We start from the raw sequence: 6,741 nt of genomic DNA, 5'->3' as shown, positions 1-6,741 counted from the left end.
TGCTGACCCCAAGTAGCTAGGATAAGGCACCATTGGTGATTGATGGTTATGACTAGCACATTTTTGAACTTCGAATATCATTAACTTAAGGTTCTCCATTCTTAAGTCCTACGCATTTGGTAGCCATCCTACATGTTTGATGGTTGGATCCTAGACTAAGCTATTTAGCTTAGATGCAGGTATGATATTCTTGGTTGGATATTTTGATTTAGTGGCTTATTTATTTGAATAATTGCATGGATTTGACAGAAATAATGCATTCAACACGTACATTTTTTGTTTTTTTTTGGCATCATATGTCGATTTTGAGTTGGTTGTTGCAACACAAGTACAATGGTAAGAGGTGTAGTTAAAAAGTCATCAAACATGGCTAACGTCATGGATGGTCCTCATGGAATTAAATTGGAAAGTTTGATTTCTTAGTCTAATTATGTTGAAGTATGGCTCAAAATCAACTAGGCCCAATTCAAGTATATGTGTTTTTGGGTCGGTCTAAGGTAAATTGGATTGGACTTGTAACTAATGTAAGAGGCACGCTTTCTAATACTTTTAAATAGAAAAGACTTTGTTTTCTTTGCATAATTATTTATCTTCTTTGCATTGGTTACTCTTAGTTGGATCATTCACTATTTAAAATGGACATCTATTTTAAAAAACGCGACATCTAAAGTTAAATTTTTGCGGGAGATAGAAAGTACGAGACTTTAAAGTCCAACAAAAAAAAATATAATAAAAACCCATGCGATATATCCTATCAATTTTTCAACATAAATCTTTGATCGATCTCATGAGTTTCAAGGACTCTCGATTGATCTCTTTTGGCTGTGATTTGATCTTTCGAATAATGCAATTGAGCTTCAACACTTTCGATCCAAGCTTCAATTTCAAGGTAACAAGCTTTGATTGATCCAAGCTTCGATTGATCTCTGTGTTGCAAACTTTCATCTCCTTCTTCTTCCATCTTCTTCTCTCTCATTAGAATCGGTGTTAGTAAGGAGGATACCTTGAATAAAAAAAAATACTTCGAAGTAAGGAGAATTCTTCGTCAGGTGCACCACCTTTCTCCTCACCACCCTAGTTTTTATTTTAGGTTTAGAGTTTTTAAGGTTTGATTTTAGGTATACGTTAGGGTTTTTGATTTTCGGTTTAGGTTTGTGTTTACCCCAAAAGAACGGGTTTAAATGAAAGGTTTAGGCTTTGTACTTCAATCTTGCATTGAAGATGTTCAAAGAGATGACCGAGAGAGACTTGGTCTCGTGGTCTTCGATGACTAAATTGACACTTCAGGAAAGTGATTTGGATCACGAAGCACAAAGGGAGAAGATAGATTTGGATCTGAGAAATCTCGGCTTTAACTTCAGGACATGGACAGATTAATTTGATTTCTGGTAAGTAAGCTTCCATGATCTACTCTTGCTCTCCATTTATTTGGAGGCTTTAACTCAATTGGTTTATCTACTTTTTTGGAAGCTATCTGCTTTTTTTTTAGAATTTTTGGCTAACTTAAAATATGAAATTTTGTCTTATTTTGAATAAGTTTTTAGGTTTTAAATTTTTTTGTTTGAATTATTAGTAATTAATGATTTTTTTTTTTCTTCCATGATTTTCCTCAAGTCTTCAGGAATGTTTCCCCCAGGGTTTTATTCAAATCTTAAGAACATAGGAGAAATCAGATTTTTTTCTACAAGGGTAAAGGTGAGGTTGAAAGCAATGGCTTGATATTTATATATCTCCCATCGAAGCTTTCCCCTTTGTAATCAAATAGTTTATTTTTGAATACCTGATCACTATCTTGTTAAATTAATGGGTAGTGAATTGAATTATTGTAGGAAGCCTTGTCCCTGGATGCTATACACTTTCTGTCACAGAGCAACTTCTACTAGAGTTAACAGGTTCACATTTCCATTTTACCTGCAATTAACAATGTTAGATTTATGTATTATAATCTGATGTAAGCACCATATCACATCATCTTTTGCTAGTATCCAACACATTATTGCCAACAAGGCCACCTCATCTAACAATTATCATTTCTTTGTTTGATTTCCCATGTAAGAATTGGGATTCTAATTTTCCCAAAACTAGTTGTCTTTCCATTTTTTATTGGTAAAAGATGTTAATTGTTGAAGAATAAGCTACTACAACAAGAGCAAAGAGCTAGTGAGAGAGGGATTCACTAGAACCTTGACAAAGATAAAAATAATAAAATTAGGGCTTCCGTATATGAAATGTTTGAAATCTATAATGAAACCCATGAACTACTGAATAACTATCTCTATTTTATTATGTGTTATTTTCATGGCCTTGTGTCGTAAATATGACATATTAATGCATCAGTGGTATTTATTAGCAATATTCATACCTACGATGGCGATCATGGGGATCAATACAATTAGTAAACTAAGGCAAGTAAATCGGAGGGTCTATAGGCTACATGAGAAGTATGCGAGGTTGGATGAAAGATTTGATACTGACAATAATTTGGCGCCATTTTCAGAAGTGACCATGATACCATTAACACTGAAAGAGAAAGATGTGTCTTGGTACATTGTGACACTTGGTATACTATTTCTCTTTAAAATTCAATGTTAATTGCTACTGCATACATTACAATCAATGGTCTGCTAAGTAAATATTTTTAATTTTTAACTTTATTCGTTTAATTGCCAAGGTAGTAAACCTTACTAATCAGGCCACACAGACCTTTCAAGGTCCCTGCAACTTCATTCCTCTGGTAAAGTAATCAGTTACTGGCATGGGAGGAATGGCAGTAACCAGCCTAGTGCTTGACTGCTTGTTTGTGACCTTTTTTGGGGTTGGCTTAATGGAAGAACTATTTTCATTGAGTGAGGGATGGCTTCTTCATGAACTCTGCAAGGTAGTCGCTATGAATCTCATTTGTATACGAAGCTAGCACTTACAGCATAAGGGCGTCATGTCAAAGTCACTCTCTACATTATTACATCTATAAAAAGTTAAATTAGATCCATATTCAAGTTATGGAGCTTTGACATAGTAGGTCCTTTGAGCGAGTTTTTGTAACACGTGTGTTGGTGTGCCTAAACTAAGACAAACCAACTAATGTGGTGTGTTTCATGTGGGAGCACATTACTTTGAAGAAGGAAACATGCAGCTAGATGCTAACCATGAATGTAAGGACTCAACCACTTCTTATGTTGTCATCATCTCATTTCTTTAGACCATTGTGTATTGCATTACTGAATCATTACTACAAAAAATACTTTAGACATCACCGTATTTTTTTTAATAGATATTACTTGCAATCACCAATTGGTTTTATATCCAATGGAAATCATGAGACTGGTATGTTTCTCGACATGATAAAGGTTGACCTAACTTTTATAGAAACATAGTTATATGAAAAAATAGTTTCTACCTGGAAATTTTTGCCTTTTAAATTTTTTTTTATATCCCTAATTTGTATTTAATCCTTAATTCTTCCTTGTATCTTAGTTCTCAGAGTGGAATTTAGTTGACTCACAATGTGGCAACAATGAACTCATTAATATGGATGATCTTCTAGATGACCTTATTGCATTTAACCAAGATCAATGCACAAATTTTGACATCCTCGCATGTTATACTCCTCAGCCAGTTGAAAATTCTATTGTTGGTAAGTGTTTAAATGATAATGAAAGCAATTACATATTTTTTTCAAGTAGTGATTTTAATTGGACTTGCACCAAGAAAATCTTCTTATATAGTCAATGGTGCAATTATAATATTTATTTACTTATTTTTATTTTTATTTTTTAATTATGACTTTTTCTAAAAGTTTTCAGAGTGGAATTTAGTAAACTCCCAATGTAGAGAGAATGAGGTTCTTAAGGATGATTTTTTGACTGTCTTCAACCAAAATCAATCCACAAATTTTGACAACCCCTCATATTGTACTCCTCAGCAAGTTGAAGACTTTATTGCTGGTAAGTGTTTGAATGATGAAAGTATTCCAATTGGACCAACACCAAGAAGATCTACTTAGAAATTGCAATGTGCAATTAAACTAAAAACTTAGAAAATGTGCAATATCTAATTGGAAAAGTTAGAAAAGCACCAAATGCCCTAGGGGATAGCTTACTAGGCCAACATCTTCTTTTATACACTTTGCATAAAAGGTCGGTAGAAAATAATTTCAGTTTTTACTATTATCTCTTAAACTCTTTCTCAAAAATGTATATGTTTCTCATTTCATAAGTATTTTACAATATAGTAAGCTCAATCAATCAACAATCATATTTAAAAAAAATTATTTTTCTCGTCTTATCTTTTCTCTGAATAGAGGTTTTCTGGTCAACTATGTAGATGTTGTGTGAGGAACATATCCATTTTCTTGAGATAGTAGAGGCGATTAGATGCTTGGGTCTGACAATCTTAAAAGGTGTAAGATAAGTCTGTGGTGGGATGACTTGGGCATGCATTGTTTTTCAGGTATGATTCTAATTTATAATCAATCAATTGATCATCACTTGGTGAAAACTTGAATAAGGAAAATTAACAAATATTTGTACAGATAATTGCAAAAGCTCTCCATGTTTACAAACAGAGGCAACTAGTGGCACCCTGATGGTGCAATACTTTCAGGGATTCCATTTTAATTATTTCATATTCTTTGTTTGGCTTTGCTCTCTTAATGATTTGAATTTCATCAACACCCTCTCTTTTTCTAATGTAGGAGTTGGCGAGTGAGTTTCAAACCACAACTATGCAAGGTATTTATGTTAAATTTAATATATAATCCTATTACTTGCCCTACTTTAATATGCAAGGTATGATTCTAATTTATAATCAATCAATTGATCATCACTTGGTGAAAACTTGAATAAGGAAAATTAACAAATATTTGTACAGATAATTGCAAAAGCTCTCCATGTTTACAAACAGAGGCAACTAGTGGCACCCTGATGGTGCAATACCTTCAGGGATTCCATTTTAATTATTTCATATTCTTTGTTTGGCTTTGCTCTCTCAATGATTTGAATTTCATCAACACCCTCTCTTTTTCTAATGTAGGAGTTGGCGAGTGAGTTTCAAACCACAACTATGCAAGGTATTTATGTTAAATTTAATATATAATCCTATTACTTGCCCTAATTTATAATCAATCAATTGATCATCACTTGGTGAAAACTTGAATAAGAAAAATTAACAAATATTTGTACAGATAATTGCAAAAGCTCTCCATGTTTAAAAACAGAGGCAACTAGTGGCACCCTGATGGTGCAATACCTTCAGGGATTCCATTTTAATTATTTCATATTCTTTGTTTGGCTTTGCTCTCTCAATGATTTGAATTTCATCAACACCCTCTCTTTTTCTAATGTAGGAGTTGGCGAGTGAGTTTCAAACCACAACTATGCAAGGTATTTATGTTAAATTTAATATATAATCCTATTACTTGCCCTACTTTAATATGCCTTTTTCCCTTGACTAAGTGGGATGATCGACTCATGGAACTCTAAATGTTTGATGCTTGAACTCTAAAGTCTCTTTTGTACAAGTGATATCTAGAGTCTAGCCTACTTTTTGCTTCACTACATGGGTGAATCATGGAAAAGGGGGTTTGGGTAATGTCTTCATGTGGCTGGAGATATGCCATTTGGACCAAAAAAAACCCGTAAGTCATGCGCTAGTCTGCGGAGTGTCAAAATCTGATATGTGTCCTGTATGGGTGCTTCATCCTTTCAAAAGAATACACACAACATTGGGTTTTGGACTAGTAAGTTTACTTTTGGAAGTAGGTTTCTCTTGTTATGTTGGCTTCTTGAAAAGGTTCCTTAAAACCACTTAGATTTATTTCATTATGGGGCTGTTATGCTATGTCATTACAGCCTAATGAGGAGTTGATTCTTAAGTGTAGCTTTTGTTCATGGGTTATTAGATGATTTTCTTATGAGTAAAATGTGTGATAGTTATTTTTTGGTCCAATAAAATTAAGTATACTGGCTTGATGCACCAATGTTATTCAATTTAAGGGACTTGCATCCATTGATAAAGGAAGAAATCTGTAAACAACATGTGTTTAGTGATGTATTCTGTTTTGGTTGTTTGAAAATCACTGTTATACTTGTTAAATTAAGAATAGTTGCCTTAGCCATAATCCTTGATAATTAATTAATAGTTTTTGCCTTTTCTACCCTTTTCTTGCAGCTTTGCTAATTTTAAGTTCTGTTCAATGATGATCATCAACAAAAAGTGTATGAGATTGCCAATATAGCTTCAAGCAAAGGATCATGTGTGAGATTTCCAACAGAGCTGTTAGTATATAATTAATAGCTTATTGGAGATTAATGAAGATGAAGTCAACGTATCTTTGAATGTTTGAAGCAAGCACAAGACAACTGCGAGGAGCTGGATTAAGAAGTATGCCTTGGGTTTATTTTTATAATGTGGTGTGGAATTGTTTGTATAATTAATTTGATCTTTCTTTTTTCAATATTTACACAAATTTATTTACTACTACTTGGTAATTTTGTAAACTATTGACTTAATGTAAGCCTTTTTTGTATAAATTAATGTGACGGTGCCTTAATGTTGCTTGGTTGGGTATATTTCAGATACAAGTGTCAAGTTCAGAAAAATTGAAAAATTATTAGTAAAAGACTTTAGACATTGGTTTTATTAAAATTTTATAATTTACCTTAGGCATCAATTAAAAATTGATGTCTAAACAAGACATCACTCGAATAAACATTTGTTTTTAAACTGATGTCTAAAGTTTTT

At 33.0% G+C, this 6,741-nt stretch overlaps 1 long non-coding RNA gene across 11 annotated transcripts; it reads left to right on the top strand.

Annotated features, from left to right (window-relative positions):
- Window positions 1-367: 367 nt before the first annotated feature.
- LOC147396543 (uncharacterized) lies at window positions 368-6,514 on the top strand. 11 transcript variants are annotated; one of them, XR_015181114.1, is made up of 10 exons: window positions 368-1,388; window positions 1,615-1,695; window positions 1,830-3,152; window positions 3,475-3,634; window positions 3,797-3,944; window positions 4,324-4,449; window positions 4,694-4,730; window positions 5,032-5,068; window positions 5,345-5,381; window positions 6,169-6,514. It is a non-coding gene; the product is annotated as an uncharacterized LOC147396543 (long non-coding RNA). The 11 variants fall into 11 exon arrangements; XR_015181116.1 differs by having other exon boundaries at window positions 369-1,388; window positions 1,830-1,892; XR_015181117.1 differs by having other exon boundaries at window positions 368-889; window positions 1,830-3,634.
- The last annotated feature ends 227 nt before the right edge of the window (window positions 6,515-6,741 follow it).

This window comes from Akebia trifoliata, chromosome 8 (genome assembly GCF_017979445.1).
Source record: "Akebia trifoliata isolate Shusen 1 chromosome 8, ASM1797944v1, whole genome shotgun sequence".
Taxonomy (NCBI): Eukaryota; Viridiplantae; Streptophyta; class Magnoliopsida; order Ranunculales; family Lardizabalaceae; genus Akebia; species Akebia trifoliata.
This window is presented reverse-complemented; position numbering and strand designations above follow the sequence as displayed.